Here is a 27615-nt window from a genome sequence, read left to right on the forward strand (position 1 = left end):
AAAACATCAGTGTAGGCCTGTGCTGTGATAGTTCAGCGCGAAACAAGGGGTACAAGCCGCTCCATGAATAACACGACCACACCATAACACCACCGCCTCCGAATTTTACTGTTGGCACTACACACGCTGGCTGATGGCGTTCATACCCACACCCTGCCATCGGATCGCCTCATTGTGTGGCGTGATTCGTCACTCCACACAACACTTTTCCACTGTTCAATCGTCCAGTGTTTACGTTCCTTACACCAAGCGAGGCGTCGTTTGGCATTTACCGGCTTGATGTGTGGCTTATGAGCAGCCGCTCTACCATGAAATCCAAGTTTTCTCACCCCACGCCTCTCACAGTACTTGCAGTGGATCCTGATGCAGTTTGGAATTCTTGTGTGATGGTCTGGATAGATGTCTGCCTATTACACATTACGATCCTCTTCAACTGTCGGCGGTCTCTGTCAGTCAACAGACGAGGTCGGCCTTTACGCTTTCGTGCTGTACGTGTCCCTTCACGTTTCCACTTCACTATCACATCGGAAACAGCGTACCTAGGGATGTTAAGGAGTGTGGAAATCTCGCGTACAGACGTTTGACAGAAGTGACACCCAATCACCTGAACACGTTCGAAGTCCGTGAGTTCCGCGGAGCGCCCCATTCTGCTCTCTCACGATGTTTAATGACCACTGAGGTCGCCGATATGGAGTACCTGGCAGTAGGTGGCAGCACATATGTTTTTGGGGGTGTCCGGATAGTTTTGATCACATGATCCATGAACCATGGACCTTGCCGTTGGTGGGGAGGCTTGCGTGCCTCAGCGATACAGATGGCCATACCGTAGGTGCAACCACAACGGTGGGGTATCTGTTGAGAGGCCAGACAAACATGGGGTTCCTGAAGAGGGGCAGCAGCCTTTTCAGTAGTTGCAGGGGCAACAGTCTGGATGATTGACTGATCTGGCCTTGTAACATTAACCAAAACGGCCTTGCTGTGCTGGTACTGCGAACGGCTGAAAGCAAGGGGAAACTACAGCCGTAATTTTTCCCGAGGACATGCAGCTTTACTGTAGCATGGAGAGCTGCATCAAACCAGTCTCAGGACTGAAGACAACAACAACAACAACAACAGTGTATATTGGTTTAGTAGCTAAGAAATCCGGCGTCGCCTGACCACTTATTTATACCTGTGCCTGAGAATTGGTATGAATGGAATTTATTTTTGTCTTTTAAAGCTTCTTTGTGCGCAAGTTTGAGGCAGTATGACTGGGGACATGAACGAAGAATTTGTTTGCTTCACATACATGGGAGAGAGCCACCTAGAATTGGCTGTGTAAAAAGATAGTGACACTAACGTCCGAGCACGCCACACACAGCATGAGGCCTTGCGCTTTGCTTATCATCATGTCGTAATGCAAGCCTACCGCGGATTGTGCACGTTTAAAGCGAAACGGCTATAAAAATTCTCTCGTCTAGCCATTTCTCGCAAGAACTTCCACTTTTATGATATTACGTTGGAGACAAAGTACTTGAAGCCTCTGTTAGTGAAGGCTTCTGAGAAGCGAGATAACACATGACGCTCTCAGTCGGAGTTATGTCGCGTCTGGCTTTCGGGAGGAGTTTCCAAAGAGAGAGTCAAGGCCTGATGTTTCTGATACTCATTGGATTCTTGAGACTGCTTAGTCTTCACCCTTTTAGCCATTATGGCTTATTCAGAAATACTTGACTGATTTCTACGCATTTTTGTTCGTAAACAAAAGGAAATCAAAAGTAATGAGTATGCACTCATATCAGAAAACAAATTGAATAAAGTCGGGTTTCCGATAAAACGACATAAATACAACATGTCGAAAGAAGCTAAGCAACGTCGTTAAGATTTTTAATACCCAAAGCGGGATCAATAACTGGGATATCCTAGCCAAGAGAGTTTGTTGTTAGTTTTTATTCGCAAAGATAAAATGCAGCCTTAATTCTGTCAATGACTTAAACGCCCCAAAATAGATTTGCCACTGATTGAATTTCTCATTATGAGAGTATTAAAGGCGATCTATTTTAATTGTTAAAAACCGTTCAAAAGCCAAGATCGTACAAAATATTTTTTACTCAAGATCATCTTCAGGCCGTAAACATTTTTTTGTGGTAAACCATGCTCATTTTACGCTATACCTCATGACAAAGACGTCAATTGGATAAAATGCAGCATATTATTAACGTTAGTCATCGCTGAAATATTTGAAAACACACAGCACCTTGTCCAGAAGGACATGTCCACATACATGTTGCTCACAGATGCTTGTTGCATGATATAAATATGGTACACAACAGCACATCTGTTTACTTGTGCCGGACACATCCCAAACAGTGCAAATCTACTTAAAGCGGTGTGCAAGGTATATTCGCACTGTTTAGATGTGAAGGCCAAATTAAAGGTAGACTCAAAATTTCTGTCGTCCGACCAGGGTTCGATTCCGCAAACTCTCGGTTGTAAATATTGGGTTGGTGCTTAGGTTCGCAACGTTTTTCCAAAGTTGACGTCTTGTGCATGCGTTTCAGAGAAAAATAAACATGTTAAGACCTGAAGATGACAGCTAAGACTGTTGAAACCAATTGTCTTGAATAAAAAAATATTTTGTTTAATCTTGGCTTTCGAGAGGTTTTTAATCTGTCGGTGTTTTTAATCTACCGGTGACATCTATTGATTATTTAATGTACTAAAAAACTAACAGCACCATCTTTGGTGTTCTACGCCATAACAATTAATCGTCCGAAGTAGTAACCTGAGCAGACGATTTTAAATAAAGCTTAAGGGGGGTAGGACGTCAAACGGGCCGACTTGGAGCAGGAGAGGCACCACAGGACATTTTAATTTGCACTGTCTATACTTTTACAAGTAAATTCATAAAACTTTGTCAGCATGACCAGGATTCAGAATTCGCACTCATAGCCGTGGAAGTTCAAAAACACGAAAAAATAAAAATTTTTAAATGTGCAATTTCATGATTTTTTTCACTTACTGTTGGCTGCATTTGTTGCTATAGATACACTTTTCTTCATAAGTAAGAGGGATTCTTCGATGAATTTTGCACAGCTTACAAACCATACTTACAGGTGAATGAAACTCTAGAATTTATTTAATCTATCGAAAAATGAATGGGCTGTTACGTTTTAAACTTCGTGTTTAGAGAAAACTCGAATTTTATAGTTAATTATCTCAAATTATACCACAGTTTCTAACAGATTTGGGAGATTCTAGAGTTTCGTACACCTGTAAGTATGGTTTGCATGCTGTGTAAAATTCATCGAAGAATCTCTCTTACATATGAAGAAAAGTGAACCTATAGCAACAAATGCAGCCAATACCAAGTGAAAAAATGATGAAATTTCACATGTAAAAAAAATTGTTTTGTTATGTTTTTGAACTTCCTATGCTATGAGTTTGAATCCTGAATCCTTCCTGGTCACGCTAACAAAGTTTTATTAATTTATTTGAAAAGTATAGACAGTGTACATTGAAATGCGTTGTGGTGCCTCTCCTGCTCCAAGTCTGCCCGTTTCACGTCCTACCTCCCTTTTTTCCATGATCCTCTTTTGATGAAATAAAGCCTATACGTAGTACCAATCCGCGATCAAGTTACATGTGGAAACCTCATGAAAATTCGTGTAGTAGTTTTGGAGATAAGCGTGTTCAGACAGACAAAGAGAGGGCCAAGGCGGTTTTACAGTACTGATGAGGAAGCCCCACTGTGGAAACTCTCAAAGGAAGCACAGAGCAGCGCCCTGCACGTGGTGAGAGGTAGACAGCCCCTCCAGCAGAAGACTGGACAGACTCCGGGAAACGTCACACGCGGTGGCAGGCACGAGCATCGCTCCAACTTTGAAGCAGAAAAGTTTATGTGAATTTTGTAAACAACAATAATTAGGTGTGGTTCAATGGCCGAGTGCAGGTCTTTAGATTGTAGTCCGCAGCTCGTGGTCTAGTCACTGCAGACTCCTAAGGTACGAGCATATGGGATTGGTTCCCAAGTATGTGAGTGGCTGGAAGACTTCTTAAGTAATAGAACCCAGAACGTTGTCCTCGATGGTGAGTGTTCATCGGAGGTGAGGGTATCATCTGGAGTGCCCCAGGGAAGTGTGGTAGGTCCGCTATTGTTTTCTATCTACGTATATGATCTTTTTGATAGGGTGGATACCAATGTGCGGCTGTTTGCTGGTAATGCTGTGGTGTACGGGAAGGTGTCGTCGTTGAGTGACTGTAGGAGGATACAAGATGACTTGGACAGGATTTGTGATTGGTGTAAAGGATGGCAGCTAACTCTAAGTATAGATAAATGTAAATTAATGCAGACGAATAGGAAAAAGAATCCTGTAATGTTTGAATACTCCATTAGCAGTGTAGCACTTGATACAGTCACGTCGATTAAATATTTGGGCCTAACATTGCAGAGCGATATGAAGTGGGACAAGCATGTAATGACAGTTGTGGGGAAGGCGGATGGTCGTCTTCGGGTCATTGGTAGAATTTTGGGAAGATGTGGTTCATCTGTAAAGGAGATCGCTTATAAAACACTAATACGACCTATTCTTGAGTACTGCTCGAGCGTTTGGGATCCCTATCAGGTCGGATTGAGGGCGGACATAGAAGCAATTCAGAGGCGGGCTTCTAGATTTGTTGCTGGTAGGTTTGATCATCACGCGAGTGTTACGAAAATGCTTCAGGAACTCGGGTGGGAGTCTCTAGAGGAAAGGAGGCGTTCTTCCCGTGAATCGCTGCTGAGGAAATTTAGAGAACTAGCATTTGAGGCAGACTGCAGTACAATTTTACTGGCGCCAACTTACATTTCGCGGAAAGACCACAAAGATAAGATAAGAGAGATTAGGGCTTGTACAGAGGCATACAGGCAGTCATTTTTCTCTTGTTCTGTTTGCGAGTGGAACAGGGAGAGACGATGCTAGTTGTGGAACGAGGTACCCTCCGCTAAGCACCGTATAGTGAATTTCGGAGTATGTATGTAGATATAGATGTAGCGGCTAGCACTGCTGCCTCTGGATGACGGATCCCGGGTTCGATTTTCGGCCGGGATGGGGATTTTCTCTGACCGGGGACTGGGTGTTTGTGTTGTTCTCATCATTTCATCATCATTCGTGACAGTGGCTAGATTGTACTGTGTAAAAAACTGGACTGTGAAAAAATTGGGACTTTGTAGGGGTGATGATGACTGCGCAGCTCAGCGCCCCACAAACCAAACATCGTCGTCTTTAGATTGTACGCCACTTCGGTGACTGCAGTGTCCCTGACCTACAACAGTGTTGCTACAGGAGAAAGGGGCCTATAATATGGAATCCGAACCACGAGTCCTACCGTATTCGCACTGTTAAGAAGTGAAGGCTAGATTAAAGGCAAACAAAATTTCTGTCATCCGGGCAGGATTCGATTCGTCAAACTCTCGGTTCCAGGCACGCTCTTTACAGCTAGATCACTGGGCCTAACTTTTTTTTGTACGACTTATCTTAGAAGAAAGATTATGGAAAGGCAAACCTACATTTCTAGCATCTGAAGACTTACAGAAAGCTTTTGACAATGTTGACTGGAATACTCTTTTTCAAATTCTGAAGGTGGCAGGGATAAAATACAGGGAGCGAAAGGCTATTTACAATTTGTACAGAAACCAGATGGCAGTTATAAGAGTCGAGGGACATGAAAGGGATGCAGTGGTTGCGAAGTGAGTGAGACAGGGTTGTAGCCTGTCTCCGGTGTTATTCAATCTGTATATTGAGCAAGCAGTAAAGGAAACAAAAGAAAAGTTGGGAGTAGGTATTAAAGTCCATGGAGAAGAAATAAAAACTTTGAGGTTCGCCGATGACATTGTAATTTTGTCAGAGACAGAAAAGGACTTGGAAGAGCAGTGGAACGGAATGGACAGTGTCTTGAAAGGAGGGTATAAGATGAACATCAACAAAAGTAAACCGAGGATAATGGAATGTAGTCGAATTAAGTCGGGTGATGCTGAGGGAATTAGATTAGGAAATGAGACACTTAAAGTAGTAAAGGAGTTTTGCTATTTGGGGAGCAAAATAACTGATGAAGGTCGAAGTAGAAAGGATATAAAATGTAGACTGGCAATGGCAAGAAAAGCGTTTCTGAAGGAGAGAAATTTGTTAACATCGAGTATAGATTTAAGTGTCAGGAAGTCGTTTCTGAAAGTATTTGTATGGAGTGTATGGAAGTGAAACATGGACGATAAATAGTTTGGACAAGAAGAGAATAGAAGCTTTCGAAATGTGGTGCTACAGAAGAATGCTGAAGATTAGATGGGTAGATCACATAACTGATGAGGAGGTATTGAATAGAATTGGGGAGAAGAGGAGTTTGTGGTACAACTTGACTAGAAGAAGGGACCGGTTGGTAGGACATGTTCTGAGGCATCAAGGAATCACAAATTTAGCATTTGAGGGCAGTGTGGAGGGTAAAAATCATAGAGGGAAACCAAGAGATGAATACACTAAGCAGATTCAGAAGGACGTTGGTTGCAGTAAGTACTGGGAGATGAAGAAGCTTGCACAGGACAGAGTAGCATGGAGAGCTGCATCAAACCAGTCTCAGGACTGAAGACCACAACAACAACACCAAATATTGGGGGGGGGGGGGGGGGTGTGCATATGTTCGCAGTGCATTCCATAATTTTAATAAACGCAACAGATAAACGTAACAGAACCCTTCCTCATCAATAATACATTCTCCTTCACCATTTACAATGATCTTCCAACGCTGAGGTAACTTTTCTATTTCGCGACTGTAGAAATAGCGTGGTTTTGAGGCAAAGAACTCGTCGAGCAATATTCGAAGGGCATTTTCATCCGGAGAAGGAAGTCCTTGAAGGTTGTCCCATAAAGACCGGAAAAGGTGAAAATCTTGAAGGCGCGAGGTCTGGTGAATAAGCTGGTTGCGGTATGACTGTCCAACCCAACTCCTGTACAGTGTTTTTTGTCAGTCTAACAGACTGCGGGCGGCCGTTATCATGGAGTAGCGTCACTTCACGCAGTATTCCTGGTCGTTATCCTTGGACTGCAAGACGCCTCAGCTGATGACACTAAATGACAGCCCTGATTGTTACACATCGCGGAAGCAATCCACAGTACGCCACACCGTCGGTGTTCCATGCGTAACATTATGACTGCGTATGGGTGAAGGTCTTTGTACGGGGAACTGCTGGATAGTTTTGGCTCAACCATTCATTTTTTTTCCTTGAGTTAGCATAAAGACACCATTCCTCGTTGCCAGTAACGATACAGGCTAGGAAAGGTCGGTGTCCTTCATGAGCCAATTTACGATGAGCAAGCGGAGATACACTACTAGCCATTAAAACTGCTGAACCACGAAGATGACGTGCTACAGACGCGAAATTTAACCAACAGGAAGAAGATGCTGTCATATGCAAATGATTAGCTTTTCAGAGCATTCACACAAAATTGGCGCCGGTGACGACACCTACAACGTTCTGACATGAGGAAAGTTTCCAACCGATTTCTCATACACAAACAGCAGTTGACCGGCGCTGCCTGGTAAAACGTTGTTGTGATGCCTCTTGTAAGGATGAGAAATGCGTACCATCACGTTTCCGACTTTCATAAAGGTCGGATTGTAGCCTATCGCGATTGCGGTTTATCGTATCGCGACATTGCTGCTCGCGTTGGTCGAGATCCAATGACTGTTAGCAGAATATGGAATCGGTAGGTTCATGAGAGTAATACGGAACGCCGTGCTGGATCCCAACGGCCTCGTATCACTAGCAGTCGAGATGACAGGCGTCTTATCCGCATGGCTATAACGGATCGTGCAGCCACGTCTCGATCCCAGAGTAAACAGATGGGAACGTTTGCAAGAGAACAACTATCTGCACGAACAGTTCGGTGACGTTTGCAGCAGCATGGACTATCAGCTCGGAGACCATGGCTGCGGTTACCCTTGACGCTCCATCACAGACAGGAGCGCCTACGATGGTGTACTCGACGTCGAACCTGGGTGCACGAATGAGAGAACCTCATTTTTTCGGATGAATCCAGGTTCTGTTTACAGCATCATGATGGTCGCATCCGTGTTTGGCGACATCGCGGTGAACGCACACTGGAAGCGTGTATTCGTCTTCGCCATACTCGCGTATCAACCGGTGTGATGGTATGGCGTGCCATTGGTTACACCTCTCGGTCACATCTTGTTCGCATTGACGGCACTTTGAACAACGGACGTTACATTTCAGATGTGTTACGACCCGTGGCTCTACCCTTCATTCGATCCCTGCGAAACCCTACATTTCAGTAGGATAATGCACGACCGCTTGTTGCAGGTCGTGTGCGGGCCTTTCTGGATACAGAAAATGTTCGGCTGCTGCCCTGGCCAGCACATTCTCCAGATCTCTCACAAATTGAAAACGTCTGGCCAATGGCGGCCGAGCAACTGGCTCGTCACAATACGCCAGTCACTACCATTGATGAACTTTGATATCGTGTTGAAGCTGCATGGGCAGCTGTACCTGTACACGCCATCCAAGCTCTGTTTGACTCAATGCCCAGGCGTATCAAGGCCGTTATTACGGCCAGAGGTGGTTGTTCCTGGGTACAGATTTCTCAGGATCTATGCACCCAGATTGCGTGAAAATGTAATAGTATAATATATTTGTCCAATGAATACCTATTTATCATCTGCATTTCTTCTTGGTGTAGCTATATAATGGCCAGTAGTGTACATATATGGCCACCCGTTGATTTTTGTGGGTTTGGGTTAGAGGACGCGCTATACTTACACCCGATTTCTGAACCTTCCCGATTACATGCAACTGTCGCACGATGGTAGACTGATCACAGTTCATCACATTTCCCAGTTCTCGAGGACACTACGTGTGGGTTGGCCATTGTGGATTAATGCGCTTGAACGATCTTCATCAAACCGAAAGTCTTCTCGAACGTGGAGAGTCACTAGTGTCAAAACAATCCTCCTTAAAACTAGAAAACCATTTTCTTGCCATTCTCTGCCCAATTCAATAATCCGCATTCTCGGCGCAAATGTTTCTCGTTCCCTACATTGCTGTAATCCCTCTACTGAACTAAAACAGAAGAATATGTCAGGAAAGTTCCCACATTTCTACATGGCACTACATTTTCTAGCGTCCACCGCTCCACGCGCTATCCCCAAAGACAAAGTGACAATATGTAAATTCTGCTATCAGTAGTGTACTACAAATAAAAAATAACAATCTAAACATAAACCGGTAAAACCGGAATACCAACATACAAAACAAAAACTCTACGAACTCATTCCTCAACCTAATAAATAAACAACACTGTTTTTTAGTTTCAACACATTTGAAAACAAAAATCCTTTCATTACTTACTATTCAATGAGAAATACTAATGTTCAGCTAATTAATGTATCGTTTTATATTTCTCAAAAATAAAAACGCATTCTATATTTATGAGTATTGTCGTCTTCCCCCATGGTCACAGACAACTTCCCTCGACATCGGGGCAAGACGCCAAATATCTTTTCAATACTGATTACGCAGAAATAAAGATAAAAAATCATAAAACTGTTTCTTCTTTCTTTTATCTTAAGCTCCCCACTCTACCGTCTTCATCTCTTCGTTCCTATCGCACACTGAACCCACTTCAACCGGCTTACTGTCTTCCTCTACAATTTTAACGCCTCACGCGTACCTCCATAAAAGGAACTTACAAACTTGGAGGAATTTAAAATTTTTTTACACAAAAGTGTCCTGGAATATCATTAGAACATAACAGATATGACGGACCCGTGTAAGGCGGCCACAAATTACCCAATCAGGGATGCTCAGGCTAGACAGAATACTGACCAATTTAAATACGCCCGTAAACACAATTCCCATTCTCAAACTGGTCGCTGCACCGACTGTTCACCAGTGAAAACTTGTAATAAGATGACTTAACTTGCTGACAGAATTAGAGCTAACCTCGTGCAAGGAAACATGACACCACACAGTCCTGAATGAGCGACCACATGATCAACCAACTAGAAGCATGAATTTACTCATAACACACGACAGATCAGCGAAACAAACTGCCCAAAACTACACCTCCCATCGGACAGCAACGAGAGGAGGAGGAAAGATCACTGTCGTCAATTACATCGGTGCCAGGGACAGGAAACCCGGTCGCCCGAGGCCACAAGGCTGAAGAGACGCTGGTCACACAAAATTATTACTTAATGATTAAACCTTCCACGAACTTAACTTGCAATTATGCTCGAACAGGCAGTACACGACCTCCGATGGCAAGGATCCACACATCCGACCGCGCACGCGTCGCCAGCGTACCCGACACGCCACGGTCACGCGACAACACGCTCTGTCACCGGAGTTCACGTCTTCTCTGCAACGTTGACGGGTAGTGACCGCTCCTTCATGTTAGGTGTCTCCTTTTAAACTCCAGTGTTGAAACGGAGGATTTAAAGAAGCTCGTTAACGTCCCACCAAGGCGAAATGAACAGCAACTACTCGTGGAGCGATTCTGTATACAACCAACCCGCGGGGAGCTCTTCCGTCAACTCGACCCGCTCGTTACACACAACCGACATACATCACGTGGCGACTCGGTACAACCGACCACGCCTGCTTCGCGCTGGAGAGCCACACTGCCCTCCCGTGTCCACCACACCCTCTCTGCGCGCAACGCCCCTACTTCCGAGCCACCACACGAGGTTACCACCGGTCAAAGATCTCACTTCCTCCATAGCAGTTTTCCGTACGCAAAAACGCAGATATCGATAGCAGAGAGAAAAGACAACCATGCAGCCACTTAATGACAGACAACATATCAAACAAACATGTCAGGGGAAGAAAAGGAAAACCAAAGCAGCCTAACCACAGGGTGTAGCACGAGTCGATACACGGCTGACGTACCTTGCAGCCAGGGTCACAGTCAGTGTTGAAAATGGTTCCCATGTGCCTCAACGCAACCTTTCTGCCTCAACGTTCATATTGGTCAGGCTGCATCAGAACAGTGTCAAAGGCAACATGAGTAAGCTGCTCCAGTGTCTCCACATCTGGAGTGCGCTCTGCATACACGATGCTTTTGAGATGGTCCCGTAACCAGGAATCGCACACGTTGAGATTCGGTGAACGTGCAGGCCATGCAACTGGACCCCATCGTCCGATCCATCGACCAAGGAAGACACGATTGAGATGCATCTGGACGTTAACGACGATGTGGGCTGGAGCACCATCATGTGGCAGCCACATTGTAAGGTGTCAGGCAAATCTAACACCTTCCATGAAAACCCTGACATGATAGCAAATCCGGCAGTATCTCACATAGCTCCGAATAAATCCTGACATTAAATTAACCAAAGTAATACGATCAACGAGTGAGCAAATGGAATACCACAGACTAACACAAGAACCCCTAAATGCATGTCATACATTCCCACTGTGAAACAGACCCAGTTCCGAGGGGAGAAACGTGAACAGAAGCTGAGAGCAGAGCCGTGTAAGCTATAAGGCCCTACAATAAGGGACACCCACATTTCCGGCCGATCGCCAAGACCACCCCCAGCCCATGTTAAAAGATAGAGCCCTCCAGAAGAACAGTATAGATCTTACGATAACACTAAAAGGGCCACACCAGCTGCAAGTTTTAGCGTGAGACTATACGCGTCTCTGTTACGTTGCAAACATTAAAAACATTGCCCCACCACGAAAAGTATAACGTTTCTCATTGGATAAACAGAATTTTTATAGGCGGAGCTTAAGGTTAACATTGAGACCCTGATTGGTCAGTTGAAAACACAGCCAGATACCTTCTTCTTAAACCAACTTCAGTTAATTAGTAAAGAGAAGTTAGAGCGAGTTGCTACCGAGATGGCGAGATGTATGGAGCTGCGCCGCCCGCCGCCCCCTGATGCTGCCTAACCAACAAGGTAATGAATGCACGCGATGCCACATAAGAGTACATAAGGCTTCACACAGAACTGCAGAAGTCTCATCTGCTACATCCCCTTTTTGCGTAATACTTGTGTCGATCGTCAATTATAGCTCATGGTATTAACATTTACTAATTGAAGTTAAAATCTGAAACATGATGATTTTTCTGTTATATAATTATTGAGAAGCCACTGTAATTTACGACAAGTTAAATAGGTAATTAAAGATAATTGAGGGTCACGATAGACCATTTTGATAGTTTTCTCTTTTATGAAACTTAATTTAAACCTAGATTATAGATGTGATATGGTATAGGTCATCCTTCGATCCATCGTAGAACTTGGAAACCCACTCAGGGAATATTCGTTCACATTTTTGTTGAATGTAGTATTCCTGTATTAAAATATTTCCCTTTATCAATAGTGCAATGTATAAAGAATGTTTTGTGAGTAGAATAAAAATTCCAATGGTAAACTTAACTGCTTTTTCGACGTTATTTTACCAGCTAACTAAAAATAGGAAAGCCTTGAACCCCTTCCACTAAATTTAGTTAGTATTAAGATTCTTTCACAGGGAGTGCAGTTTAGCTGATGCTAAAACCATTACGTATTTGATTATATCATCGCTAGTCTCACTGAACTCTTCTGAACTCTACATGTCATGTGTGGTCTGGCGTCTCCTTACCAGCAACAGGTCCCAGGTTCAAACTACTCAGTTCCCTAAAAAACACGCTCAGAGCGTCGTTGCGCGAAAGTGGTAGGGAGACACGACTTAGAACAAACAGACACCACGCAGAATGTTGGAACATGACCCTTCGAATCATCAATGGCACTTCTTCCAGCAGGGGAGGCAAAGTCACGGGCAAGAAACGGCGATGTGGAAGGAAGACTGGTCGCAAAATAAGATCGCCAATTATCCCGACCCACACATTCCCACTGCAGGGATGTTGATGATTTGCTGTCACCATACCATGGGGGTTCTGCATAGTATCCCACAGAAGACTGTTATGAAAGTCAAGATACACTCCGCTTAGACGAGGCCTCATCTATGAAGAGGATGAATGTCGCAAATCCCGGAATCGTGGTTACCCGGTGAAGAAACCAGTGATAAAATTGTCCCGATAATAGAAAGTCTGCCACTAGTAAGTCCTGCACACGCTGTAACTGATAACGTTAGTAGCAGTTGTCACGGACAATGTTCCACATCAACTGCCTGAGATTGACACGGCGGTCGCCTTCCACAGCGTTAATCACATTCTCATTCAAGTCTGGTGTCCGAACATTTCGGGTATGTCCTTCATGTTTTCCTGCTTCCTTAAACGACCATGTCTCAGACAAACGGTGAAACACTGTTGCAAACACTGAATGCTGTGGTTTCTGTCGGCGGGGGTAGGTCTCCTGTCACAACCTTGCTGCCAGCCGCCCGTTGCTGCTTTCCTTTCCGTAAGTAAACACCATTTCGGCAAGCTCTCGATTCTAAAACGGAGAAATTGTGTACAACACTGTATCACATCGACTACAAGGTGAGGCAAAAAGAGAAATGAACCGGGCACAGCATCACCAATTATTACGGCAGGAGAGAGCGGTAGGGCATTACGTATGAGGAACAGTACCACCCTCTAGGAGAAAACCATGCATACAGTAACTGTTGCTGGATGGTACAGCGCGTATTAGACCGCTGTCTCTGCAACAGTCTGTGATTGAATAAATGGCCTCTAGCATGGAAACCATGCATTTCCGATAGTAAGTTCATTAGACCTTTTTTGTTCCATATTCGCTCATCTATCATTCCCTAGAGTATGTACACAGTGGATAAAGCATCCTGTATTTCAGATGAATACCGTTAATAAGGACTTGTAATTACAAATTTTCGCTGCCTGTATTTTGTTCTGCTATCTTTCATAATTTCAAAGAGTGTATTCCAGTCAAAATTATCTAAAGCTTCCTCTAAACCTTCAATTGCTATAAAAGCAGATTTACAAGGGTCAGTATTGCTTCGAGAATATTCCTACGTTTATTCGGAACGCATATTAATCTTCTCTGACGTCCGCTTCTACCAATATTTCCATTATTCTGCAAATACGAGGGTTATTCGGGAAGTAAGGAACGATCGGTCGCGAAATGGAAACCACAGTGAAAACCCGACGAAGTTTTGCACAGGTGTGTTGGGCAGTGTCTCTAGTATGCAAGTCGATTGCGTTACGTCTCTTTTTAGTTCTGGGCAAACAGGGATCACATAAAGGTAGCTAGAACAACAGTGTCTCCCGCCAAGTACGAGGGCCTGGTGAGAAATTTCGCCTGAAACTATGCAGCCAACATTACATAACTGTCGTACGTTTTCTTCTTCAAAACAATGCTCAGCCGCATTCTGCAGTGGCAATGAAGATGCCCCTGCATCGTTTTCAATTGGAAATGTTCGACTACCCACAATAGAGCCTTAATTATCTCCCTCTGAGTTTCATCTCTGCTCACATGAACCGCTGGCTATGAAGACAACATTTTGGCACAGGCAACGAGCTGTAGGCCAGCGTAGAGAATTGGCGGAAAGCACTGGCGATGGCCTTCTATAACGAGGGTACGGGAAAGTTGGTACAACGCTACGACAATCTAAGTCGGACCGGCAACTATGGAGATAAGTAGCTGGAAGTTGTAGCTAACTGTTGCAAATAAAACAGTTTTAATTTTCACTGTTGTTTCCATTTCGCCACCTATCGTTCCTTACTTTCCGGATAGCCCTCGTAATTCGTTTCAGTGTTTTGCAGCGGTACTAATAATACTGAAAGTTTGGTATATTCACACCAGCCGGCATCTGTCTTTTTTGTATTTGGAATCATTAAGTTCTTTTAGGGCTTCAGGATATTCTGACTGTCTCATGTATCTCGCATAGCAAGTGCAATACTCCTGTCAAAACTGGCCCTGCCAATGGTCAAAACAATTCTGAGGTAATGACGTCTACTCCAGTGGTCTTGCATCGAATGAAATCTTTCAGAGTTTTGGCAAATTTTTATTCCTGTATCATATCTCCAAAATCGACCTCATTTACTTTCTCTTCTGTTTCCATAACAGAGTCTTCAAGTTCATTTCTTTGGCATAGCCTTTCCATTTATCCTTTCCACCGTTCAGTTTTTCCCTCGTTGATCAGTACTGGTTTTCCATCTGTCCTTTTCACGTTCATACAGGTGCTCCTCTTTCTCCGAAGATCTCTTTAACTTTCCCGTATGTGACGTCTGTCGGTCAGCTAGTCTTGGATGCTTCTAGATCTTTGCTACCATTCAATTAAAACACACAAATAGAAACAACGATAATGAATTGATTACAAATGTTTAATGATTAACATTGTTGTTTTGCCTCAGTCTCCGCTACATAAAACTTTATTCATGTGATACCATTACTGCAGAACGTCCATTTCTCAAGCGCCATAGCTTGTAAGATTCATATGACCTTATCGTTACCACAGTAACACACTGTAGGACGATAAAAAGCCTCATATCGTTCCGTAATTGAAACACAGTACAAACATTCAAACCTCAAAAAACTAACCACAAAAATCACCGACATTCGATATGCTGTTAAGACCAGTGGTTGTGCGATATTTTCAAGGTCTCCATGACGTTATCTTTCAAAAAGATGAATAAAACGACAAGTTCCGATTTAGCATCATAAGGATATGAATAATAACAGAGTTAACAAGGCGCAGATAAGGAAGCACTCCGTCTTCAGGCCACAAGTAGCCCATCGGGACCATCTGACCGTCGTGTCATCCTCAGATGAGGATGCGGATAGGAGGGGCGTGTGGTCAGCACACTGTTCTCCCGGTCGCTGTGATGGTTTTCTTTGACCGGAGGCGCTACTATTCGGTGGAGTAGCTCCTCAATTGGCATCACGAGGCTGAGTGCACCCAGCAAAATTGCAACAGCGCCTGGCGGCCCAGATGGTCACCCATCCAAGTGCCGGCCACGCCCGACAGCGCTTAACTTCGGTGATCTGACGGGAACCGGTGTATCCACTGCGGCATGCCCATTGCCCACAGACAAGGAAAATAGATGCAAAATCAGTATTTGAAAATGTCCCGGATAGGAATCACGGTTAACGCTGAGAAGTGCGCGGCTCGTGTTCGTGCCATTTATTGTTATCTTCTTTCACGTTACTGCCGCCTCGTTTTCTTATTCCATTTTCTGGCGTCGGTGACTTCTGCCTTACTTGCCCATGAGCGGCAGCAGCAGCACTTATCGATAAGTGCACTGCTCTCTGGAGCGACCGATAGTATTTCCGGGTCGTCGTGTGTCTGGAGGTCAGTTGGAGACGGACAAGGAGCGCACTCGGACACAGAGGAGAGTCGGGAATGGAGCGCGAGTGAGGTGCTGACAGACAGTACTTGCCGACCGCTGGGGTCATACAGAGGCACTGTCCGACGAAAGGAGCAGGAACGACCATTGGTTGGTCGTACGGTCGGTCGTCTCATTGGCTGATGTGTATTTGGGCTTTTGACCGTTTCCATGTGTGAGGGTGTCGGTCGGTTGGGGCAGAGCAGCGAGGAAGCCTCCGTGGTGCATGGTCAGGCCAAAGCCGCTGGCGGCGCAGTGTGCGATTTGGAGGGGGGATGGGGGGGATTCCCCCCCCTCTGCATCAGACCATCCCCTCATCTGGCTTTAGTTTATGCATCCCAACCTGAGATGGTTATTTCCCACGCACTGGAGTAAAACTTTACATATAATTTAAATTTGTGGAGCCAAACACTGAAAGTTTTCAATACAGTCTTACTATTAATATTATTAATATGTTTGCTAATTAATTTTGAAATAGTGTTATGTAGTAGTTAAGCATTTCAAAACATGTTGTCATTGTTGCTTTCGTCTAAGGTGCGTCATCCGTTTACTTGCGAGCTTGCGAGGGAAGTAGTGTGGCAGTCATACCGCAGCAGTCGTACCGCAGAGTTGGGTCAGCTGGGGGCTGAAAGTCCCACCCCGGGCCGTGACACGGGGTGGTGACTGGCCCGGTACCAGTGCGAACATTTACCGCTAGGCCACCTTTTGGCAACGGTATGGCACGGACTAACTCGCCTGGGACGAAAGCACGCATTACTAAATAACGCACCATCATCTGCTTCTAGTTCCTAGTATACTATTTCGTGGACCTTCTTTAAATACCCTTCTCTTCCACCATCGTTTTCTTTTCCTTTGGTTTTCATTTCCGTTGTTAGCTGCATGTGCAAGTACCAAGTAGGCCGCCGCTGCGATTATCATCCTTTATACTGCAAGACCGACACACCTGTGGCACAAACTCTGTTGCTTTGGTATAAATTAACCTGCCGCATGCAACATATGCTGTAAGATGTTGCCTGTTGTAGCATCCTACAAGACGACGCACGCCACATTTCCGTAGCGTGCCACAATGTTGCAAGACGTCGCCCCAGCGTAAACGAGGCTTTAGAGCCAGGTCTGTATTGTATGGTGGATGTGATGTGTTGCGTACGAAACTAAAACCTGCAATCAGATCCAAACGTCGTGGAAGAGGTGTCATCCTGCAGCAAGATAACGCTCGCCCACATTCTGCCAAACGGACAGCCGACGCAATAAAGGAGTTGAGATTCGAGGTGCTGGAACATCCACCATACAGTACAGACCTGGCTCCAAGTGATTTTCACATGGTTGGACCCTTGACGTAAGCACTACAGGGAAGAAGATTTGAAAGTGATGAAGACGTCATTGCTGCGGTGCAAAATTGGTTACAGATGCAACCGAAAAACGTATTTTCTGATGAAATAAAAAAAAAAACTCTTAAAACTTCGGGAAAACTGCATTGAAGTCCAGGGAGGTTACGTAGAAAAATAACGCATATTTCAGTTTTCTATCATCAGAATAAGTACAGCTTTTCACAAATGTGCCTTTACATTTTGAATTCCCGTCGTATACCTGTATGTAGATGATTTTGTAAATAAGCTTTACCTATAATGTACTTTTAAAGATATAACAAGGGATGGCTTTTCTGATAGTGCATACGCGTGAATAGTGAGTTTCGGTGTTAACATCTATTTATAAATAACTGTTTAAACATGGGTAACGCCAGGGTCCAAGCTAATATGTAATTACACTAACCCCCTAAGACATCCCCCCCATTGGTAAAAGCACAAATCGCACACTGTGGCGGCGTGCACGCGCGGTTGGAATTGTGAGGCGCTTCTTGCGAGAGTTGCGAAGTTCGTCACCAACCGATCCTGGACGCTAAAGGAGAGTGCTCACATAACCTACTATCAAGCTTCAACTGCTATCGCATTTCTTCGTTTGATCCTGGTTGTCGCTTTCTGGGAGATTCCTGCAAGCAACAATGTGTGGTGTGCCATACTACATTTATATTATTACTACTGTCACATTACTCATGTATCTCATGTAAATGTTGTCACCTGTTTACTGCACTGTATTTACACAATACCATATAAGTAACATTCATACAACTGGCTAGCACATTTTCCCAATTTATTTGTAATTAATGCTCACTGAATATGGTATACTTTCTAATATAAATACTTGTAATGTACTTGTAATACTACCTTGATTCTTGGAAAAAAAAAATTACTGCTGCTATACTTGATTCAAAATTTCAGTGCACCATAGGTAGATGTTAATACAATTGTTACTGTCATATTATTCATTTTATCTCACCTCTATGTTGCTCCTTGTATATAGCACAGTATTTACAAACTACCATTTAAGTAGCATTCACACAAGCTGGTTACTACATCTGCCAACTTCATTTGTAATATTATACGCTCATAATGTAAGGCTTATCTTTGTGTTTTCATTTTCATTAAGTTATGTTTTTCTTTAAAAACAGTCATTCTGTGAAATCAAAGCAACCTCTACATTGTGATGTCTCTGAGAGAGAACGTCTCTGACACTGCTGTGTTTGTAAATCTGCAATCTCTGTGATAACTTCACATGTGGCAAATTCTTTTTGGTGTGTGTGTGTGTGTGTGTGTGTGTGTGTGTGTGTGTGTGGTGCTTTGCATAATATGGTGATATACAAGTTTCGTAAGTGCTGGATATATTTAGTAATATGCGAAAAATACAATCCTGCAACTTCGCAACAAAATCGCGCGGAATTTTCGACGTTAGTACCATAACCACTTAACCTCACATTTTTATTTACGCTGTATTTCATCGTTTGGAGGTTAGTTATTTTCACATAGGGCGCTTCTAACACTGTTTTTCTACCATAGGGCAACAACACACCAAAAATACTTCGCCACAGTGGAATAATAAAAATCGAAAACGGACGATAATGTAAAGTGTATCTTGAAAATCATGTGAACAGTCGTCTGATGATGAACTCGCCAGTTCGAAACCGGTAACGGCGCTATTTACCTAAATAAATAGCAGTATTAATAGTGGCTGGTTGCTGTTTTCTTCTTTGTAAGAATTAACCTACATTAATTGTACGCTACCACAGTCTCATTATGTCAGTTTTAGACAAAATAGCAGAACAATGCGTGCATTGAAGTCGGATAGAATTGAAGCCGTCTTCCTGTGAGGTGTTCAACTTAATTTAATTTATTCCTTCATTAATGAAGTGTACCAGCGGTTTCTTCTGCCTTGCGACCGTTGACGTTCCGGTTACCTGCTCTGGTCGTTGACGTAGTCTCCGGCAGTCTATTTTCCTCTTCGTGTTGATGCTGTCCAGCACGGAGTGTAGTTAGACAGCTGAAGTGTTGCTGGTAGTTTTTGGCGTTTATTCTGACTGGATTGGACACCACTATCCAGAACGTTGTGCTATTGACATCTCGTTGTTGTTTTGCTGGGCAGAACTGATCTGTCGGCTAGCTTTCGGTTGGGTTGCCTTCCGATTAAGAGGTTGTCGGTCTGTCTGCCTGTCACACATAAACGTGCGTTAGTGTTACCTTCCCAGGCCGATTCTTGGAATCTTCTGAGCGCCGTTTCTTGTGTTTTACATAGTGATTTCCTTTTTAGTCTTAAGTACTCTGTGTGGCCGTCAGTCGAGTTTTAGCTTATTAAAATTACAAGGCTTTTCTTCTTAGGCTTTAAGCCGTAAAAAAATGGTTTCTTGTTGGGTTTGTGGCCTTCAGCCGAGTTTCAGCCTTTCAAAATTAAAACTGAAATTTCCTTGTGCCTAGGCCTTCAGCCGAGTTTTCAGCCTTTTCAAATCAAAAGTTGATAAATTATGTCTAGGTATTAAGCCGTAGGAAATATTTTCTAGTTTGTATGTGGCCTTCAGCCGAGTTTTCCAGCTTAAATTAAAAATAGGAAATTTCTTTGTCTGGGCTTTAAGCCTTGAGATTGTTTGGGTTTCGTATGTAGCATTCAGCCGTGTTTAATGTGAAGTATTTTAGCATAAAGCCTTTAGCCTATTTTAGTTGAAATTTAGAAGCTCTTCCCTTTAGGCCTTAAACCGTAAAATTGTTTTCTGCATGTTGTGTGGCCTTCAGCCGAGCTTTAATCTCTCTTAAATTAAATATTCCAAGTCCTTGTCTTGCCCTTAAGTCATAGTTAATAGGCGCCTTGAGCCGAGTTTTACAGGAAATACTTTAATATAAGACCTTCAGCCTTTTCAATTTGAAAGCTCTTCTTCCTAGGCCTTAAGCCGTTAAATTGTTTTGTTGATATGCGGCCTTCAGCCGAGTTCTCAGCCTATTTAGATTGAACTTTGAAAATCTTTGTCTCGTCCTTAAGCCGTAGCACTGTTCTTGATTAATGTGAGGTCTTCAGCCAAGTTCTCAGGAAAAAATTTAAGCTAAGGCTTTCAGCCTATTTATATTGAAGATAAAATTTTTTTCTAAGGAAGTGAAACCTCCAGAAGAACTCCTGTAGCTCAATTCCTTGGTTAGGCCTTGTGCCTTGGATTTTCGATGTGGCCTTCAGCCGATCTAAATTAAATCAAAGGAGGTCTTTCGTTATTATCTTGAGAGTTTTGATTCTTGCTTGTGTGATTGGGTTGTTTTGGGAGAAAGAGACCAAACAGCGAGGTCATCGGTCTCATCGGATTAGGGAAGGATGTCGGCCGTGCCCTTTCAGAGGAACCATCCCGGCATTTGCCTGGAGCGATCTAGGGAAATCACGGAAAACCTAAATCAGGATGGCCGGACGCGGGATTGAACCGTCGTCTTGTGTGAGTCTGTGTTTTAAGGAATAAAGTTCATATGGTGAGTGCAACTGACAGTAACTTATTTTGCCCCCTTTCCACAAATTTGACCACATCCGCTCTCTCCTGCAAGCCCAGGGATTTCAAACGGATAACAGGCAACGAATCGTTTCTGAAATAAACGTGTATATGTTTACCGCGCCTAATGTACGGTAACCCAGCCAGAACGTCTGTCGAGCGGGTTGCTTACGAAACGGACTAAGGCGCTTTACGCCTCGAGCCATTAAAATTGCAACGTCATGATGCCAAGGCCCCGGGAGTAGACAACATTCCATTAGAACTACTGACAGCCTTGGGAGAACCAGTCCTGACAAAACTCTACCATCTGGTGAGCAAGATGTATGAGACAGGTGAAATACCCTCAGACTTCAAGAAGAACATAATAAATCCGATCCCAAAGAAAGCAGGTGTTGACAGATGTGAAAATTACCGAACAATCAGTCTAATACGCCACAGCTGCAAAATACTAACGAATGGAAAAACTAGTAGAAGCCGACCTCGGGGAAGATCGGTTTTGATTCAGTAGAAATGTTGGAGCACGTGAGGCAATACTGACCCGACGACTTATCTTAGAAGAAAGATTAAGGAAAGGCAAACCTACTTTTCTAGCATTTGTAGACTTAGAGAAAGCTTTTGACAATGTTGACTGGAATACTCTCGTTCAAATTCTGAAGGTGGCGGGGGTAAAATACAGGGAGCGAAGGGCTATTTACAATTTGTACAAAAACCAGATGGCAGTTATAAGAGTCGGAGGGTATGAAAGGGAAGCAGTGGTCGGGAAGGGAGTGAGACAGGGTTGTAGCCTATCCCCTATATGATTCAATCTGTATATAGAACAAGCAGTGAAGGAAACAAAAGAACAATTCGGAGTAGGTATTAAAATCCATGGAGAAGAAATAAAAACTGCGGTTCGCGGATGACATTGTAATTCTGTCAGAGACAGTAAGGGATTTGGAAGAGCAGTTGAACGGAATGGACAGTGTCTTGAAAGGAGGGTATAAGATGAACATCAACAAAAGCAAAACGAGGATGATGGAATGTAGTCGAATTAAGTCGGGTGATGCTGATGGATTTAGATTGGGAAGTGAGACACTTAAAGTAGTAAAGGAGTTTTGCTATTTGGGGAGCAAAATAACTGATGATGGTCGAAGTAGAGAGGATATAAAATGTAGACTGGCAATGGCAAGGAAAGCGTTTCTGAAGAAGAGAAATTTGTTAACAGCGAGTATAGATTTGTCAGAAAGTATTTGCATGGAGTGTAGCCATATATGGAAGTGAAACATGGACGATAACTAGTTTGGACAAGAAGAGAATAGAAGCTTTCGAAATGTGTTGCTATAGAAGAATACTGAAGATTAGATGGGTAATTCACATAACTAATGAGGAGGTATTGAATAGAATTGGGGAGAAGAGGAGTTTGTGGCACAACTTGACTAGAAGAAGGGATCGGTTGGTAGGACATGTTCTGAGGCATCAAAAGATAACCAATTTAGTATTGGAGGGCAGCGTGGAGGGTAAAAATCGTAGAGGGAGACCAAGAGGTGAATACAATTAGCAGATTCAAAAGGATGTAGGTTGCAGTGGGTACTGGGAAATGAAGAAGCTTGCACAGGATAGAGTAGCATGGAGAGCTGCATCAAACCAGTCTCGGGACCACAAACAACAACAACGATGCCAACACGCAACTAATGTTAAATTAGCCAGTGTAACAATAACGTCATCTATAAGGGGCAATCAAAAAGTTTCCGTTCGAGTGCCATGCAGTCTAGAATCTTTATGCTAATCAGGCAAAATCACCGTGAGTAGTGAGGCAATCATCCCACAACGCAACCAGGTTGAAGACACTCGTTCGGTAAAACACCGCGTCCTGCTGCGCAAAGTAATCCTTAACTGCCTGCTGCAAATCGACAGGAATCGTCGACTCTTGAAGGATTTTTTTTTTTAAGGTACTCATGGCGCGATATACACATGGGGAGAGATCAGGACTAGATTGATTTTTCCTCGTCCTCATATAATAGATTTGCCTATTTATTTGAAATTTTTAACAAAATGTGTCATCCACTTCAGCTGACGTAGCTTTCGCTATAAGACATTTCCGATATGGGGGCGTTTCTCAAAGCAGCAGCACACACTGTCGCAGTTTTCCCGGAATTTTCGTCTTAGTTGAACGCCGTAATTTCTCCAGCGCTGCGCAGTACCGTACCGTAGTGATTGAGACACAAGAATGAACAGTGGGTCCTGGTAATTAAAGAAGGGGCTGAGCATCATCTTTGCGTAGTGTGGCTGGCTACTGAAGTTCTAGCGACATGGAGACGATGGATGAAACCACTGCATCGTCTGCGCTTGCGACTTCGGTTCTCCAGTGGTGGCACCAGCTTTCGCGACTGCAACAATTCGATCAACGAACATGTTGCCTCGAACACTAAAGCGCATCAGATACTTCAGGCACGGTTTGCGTTTTGTTAGCGCTCAACGCCTGGCTTCAGACCTTACAGTAGCCTAATTCCTGCAGGATAAAGTGTTGCAGACTTCCAAAGCTGATGTCAAGATTCGTTGCTAGAGCACGAATGGCTACGTACCCGTCCGCTCTAATCGAATCATCAACCTTCCGATTACTGCTGTCTCCCAGATCGTTCGGCGTGCTGTGCCGAATCGTGACCAGCACGGAACTTGGGCGCACCATTCCACAGTGGTGGTTCGCCACATGGACGCTGATCCTTTTGATCACATATTCGTAAGACCATAAGGTGTCAAAGCATGCAAAAAACGATTTTTTGAAACCTCAAGACCGGAAGTTTTATGTCCCCACGCTCTTCGTCGAATATTGGTGTCTAGGAATCCTAAAGCCGTCGCCACACGGACTGTTCTGTCGAACGTTAACGTTGAGCGTGCCAAGTTCAACGTGCTCCTGAACGCTCAGGAACGATGCGACTCGTGCATACGGTACGTGGGCCCCAACGTGGTATACGCGATCGCAACGAACTCCAGCGGCAGTTGCGGGATGTTTCTAGTTCGGAATCACACTGTTTACTCAATAGGCGCTTGTAAAATTCCCACGTTAGCTCTACTAAAACGCACATTTCCTCCAGCGTCCACGAAATGGAAAGTACCATGTCCAACCAATAAGGACACGGGCTTGTAAAAGTTCCATTACAAACAGTGCGTTACAAATTTGGAATGCTTCTCCGCATAAGATAAACACTTCATCACTCCCACTTTTTAGTAAAACTCCAAGGTCAATCTCACTTGATCACTGTTCCTACCCAGTAGTAGAATCTTTGCAACATGTGAATTACGAAGCGTAAAAGAAAAAGGAGCAAAATGTCTTTATCAAGTAGCGCATGCTGTCCTGTACATTATGCCAATCGGACAAAGTCACCCCTCAAAAAAAGGTGAACTTATATTTATATAACATCCAATATTAAACTAATAATAAAGTATCAGAACCTAATAAAAACGCGAATGTTAGGAAAAAAATTTGGTAGTGTCAAGACGCGAACCAGCGCCTCACTAAACAACTGAGTACAGAATGAGATTTTCACTCTGCAGCGGAGTGTGCGCTGATATGAAACTTCCTGGCCGGACCGAGACTCGAACTCGGGACCTTTGCCTTTCGCGGGCAAGTGCTCTACCAACTGAGCTACCCAGGCACAACTCACGCCCCGTCCTCACAGCTTTACTTCTGCCAGTACCTCGCCTCCTACCTTCCAAACTTTACAGAAGCTCTCCTGCGAACTTTGCAGAACTAGCACTCCTGAAAGAAAGGATATTGCGGAGACATGGCTTAGCCACAGCCTGGGGGATGTTTCGAGAATGAGATTTTCACTCTGCAGTGGAGCACTTGCCCGCGAAAGGCAAAGGTCCCGAGTTCGAGTCTCGGTCCGGCACACAGTTTTAATCTGCCAGGAAGTTTCAACTGAGTAGAGGTCAGTTCCGCTACTCATTACGCTAAACCAACATCGCGCCAATTTCCCCTATTATGTTACCCCATGCTGAAGACCTTAATCGTAGATATGTTACTAATTGAAATTTAATTATAACAAATTATACCAAGAACAATGCGTTTTGGGTGGATCTTCAGTGTGTCGCTGCCTTCAAATAGCCTACTCTCATAATACGAAAGTTAAAATAATTCTTTTGCCACGAATATGATATTTCTCATTATGTTATTGGAACGAATCACGAACGGCTTAAGTACTCGGTTCGCTTGACAAACAATTCAAACAAATCGTTTTAATGAGCTTCATTAAAAATGAAAAGAGACGATACTTATCTTTACGATTACACAGATGTGTCGGAAGCAAAGGGCGACATACGAAATAATCAAGTTTCTTCAGTATAGGCTATCCTTAAGCCGTCGGCACACGGACCGTGCATCCGAACGTTGAGCGTTGAGCGTGCCTAGTTTCTGACGTCATAGCGTGGAACAGCACGTTCGGGAGTCTTTCCGAACGTGCAGAGCAATATCTGGCATGTCAGATATTCTGAGCGTGCGTCTGAGCGTTGACCAATGAGATGGCACAACGCGATCTACGTCACACGCACGCCGTCTCCCTTCAGTACAGAGTTGTGAGGCGCCATATTGGCATTCATTTCAAGCCTATATGTATATATGCCGTTTCTGAGCACCAGCAAATTGAAAATCACTGGAAAACAAGTTGTTAACTGTGTGATTCGTTGCAATAAAATAATGAGAAACGTCATATTCGTGGCAAAAGAACTATTGTAACTTGTGTGTTATGAGAGTAGGCTATTTGAAGGCAGCGACACACTGAAGATCCACCCAAAACGCATTGTTATTGGTACAATTTGTTATAATTAAATTTCAATTAGTAACATATATACGATTAAGGTTTTCAGGAAGGATAAGATAATATGAGTACACGTAAAGTGTGTGTTGTTAGTTTAGCGTAATGAACATCCTCACTGTTTTGTATTGAGCTGCCGGCCGCGGTGGTCTAGCGGTTCTAGGCGCTCAGTCCGGAACCGCGCGACTGCTACGGTCGCAGGTTCGAATCCTGCCTCGGGCATGAATGTTTGTGATGTCCTTAGTTTAGTTATGTTTAAGTAGTTCTAAGTTCTAGGGGACTGATGACCACAGATGTTAAGTCCCATAGTGCTCAGAGCCATTTGAACCATTTTTGTATTGAGCTGTTTGTAGGAGTGGTGGTTCGCATCTTGACCCGTCTAAATTTTTTTACTGACATTCGCGTTTTTATTAGATTCTGATACTTTATAATTAGTTTAATATAATACTGTAATATTTGATGTTATGTAAACCTTTTTTTGTGGGGTGACTTTGTTCGATTGGCATAGTCTACAGGACAGCTTGCGCTACTTGTATAAAGATATTTCGCTCCTTTTTCTTTTACGCTTCGTAATTCACATGTTGCAAAGATTCTGCTACTGGGTAGAAACAGTGATCAAGTAAGACTGATCTTGGGATTTTACTAAAATGAGGGAATGATGAAATAATGTTTGTCTTATGTGGAGAAGTATTCCAAATTTGTAATGCACTGTTTGTAATGGAACTTTTATAAGCCTGTGTCCTTATTGATTGGACACGTTGACGATGGAGGAAATGTGCGTTTTAATACAGCTGACGTTGGAATTTTACGCGCACCCGTTGAGTGAACAGTGTGATTTACGAACTAGAAACATCCCTCAACTGCCACTGGAGTGCGTTGCTATCGCGTATACCACGTAGGCGCCCACGTACCGTATGCACAAGTCGCATCGTTCCTGAGCGTTTAGCAGCACGTTGAACTTGGCACGCTCAGTGTTAACATTCGACAGCACGCTCCGTGTGCCGATGGCTTTAGTCGCTGCTATACAAGTCACTAGTCTTGAAACTACTATTGAACTGGCTGCGGCCAGTCGGGTGCGGCGCTTATTGCTGCATATGGAACGCTGCTGTCGCGTTGTCGTCCTGGAGAGGCGTCGGTCAGCGAGCGATTGGCTGGCATCTTCTCACAGCCATCTCTTCTCTGTCGTTCCCGACTGGCGCGCAGGCTCTTGACTTTACGCCGTAACAAGAAGACCCCCTTAACCGTCTGCTGCGGACCGACTCTCACAAGCTGAGCAGGAATCTGCCATCATCTGGGTATAGCAGCGTTTGAAATGTCCCCTTAGAAAAATTTATGAATTACTGTGCTGATAAACCTCTTACATTATTTGATTTTCAAACAGCTGAGCAGAACTGAACGTACTCAGACATTTCGCTCTTTACTTATTCCGATCAACCCTAAACTGACACACAATATTTTTCGCGCAACACAGTCTGACTTTCAATAATCTCTACAAAAGAATGGCCCTGACGAACAATAACCTATACCTTTCATGAATCACTTACCTCACAAAAATCTTCATTACTCGAACTACTGCAAAACAGCGATCGCCAATACTGCCACCTAAATAAAACATTCTAACTACTGAAGGCACTAAGGACTGATAGGCATAGTTAGCAAATGAAAGATTTTGTTAGAGAACAAACAATGTACTTACCTTAATAGTGTTCAAAAGTCATAATAT

General features: G+C 43.7%; 1 non-coding gene and 1 pseudogene across 1 annotated transcript; both read right to left on the reverse strand.

Annotated features, from left to right (window-relative positions):
- Positions 1–15838: 15838 nt before the first annotated feature.
- LOC126210930 (5S ribosomal RNA) lies at positions 15839–15956 on the reverse strand (annotated as a pseudogene).
- An 8704-nt stretch (positions 15957–24660) lies between these two features.
- Positions 24661–24734, reverse strand: Trnas-cga (transfer RNA serine (anticodon CGA)). The gene has a single exon. It is a non-coding gene; the product is annotated as a tRNA-Ser (tRNA).
- Positions 24735–27615: the final 2881 nt, after the last annotated feature.

This window comes from Schistocerca nitens, chromosome 10 (assembly GCF_023898315.1).
Source record: "Schistocerca nitens isolate TAMUIC-IGC-003100 chromosome 10, iqSchNite1.1, whole genome shotgun sequence".
Taxonomy (NCBI): domain Eukaryota; kingdom Metazoa; phylum Arthropoda; class Insecta; order Orthoptera; family Acrididae; genus Schistocerca; species Schistocerca nitens.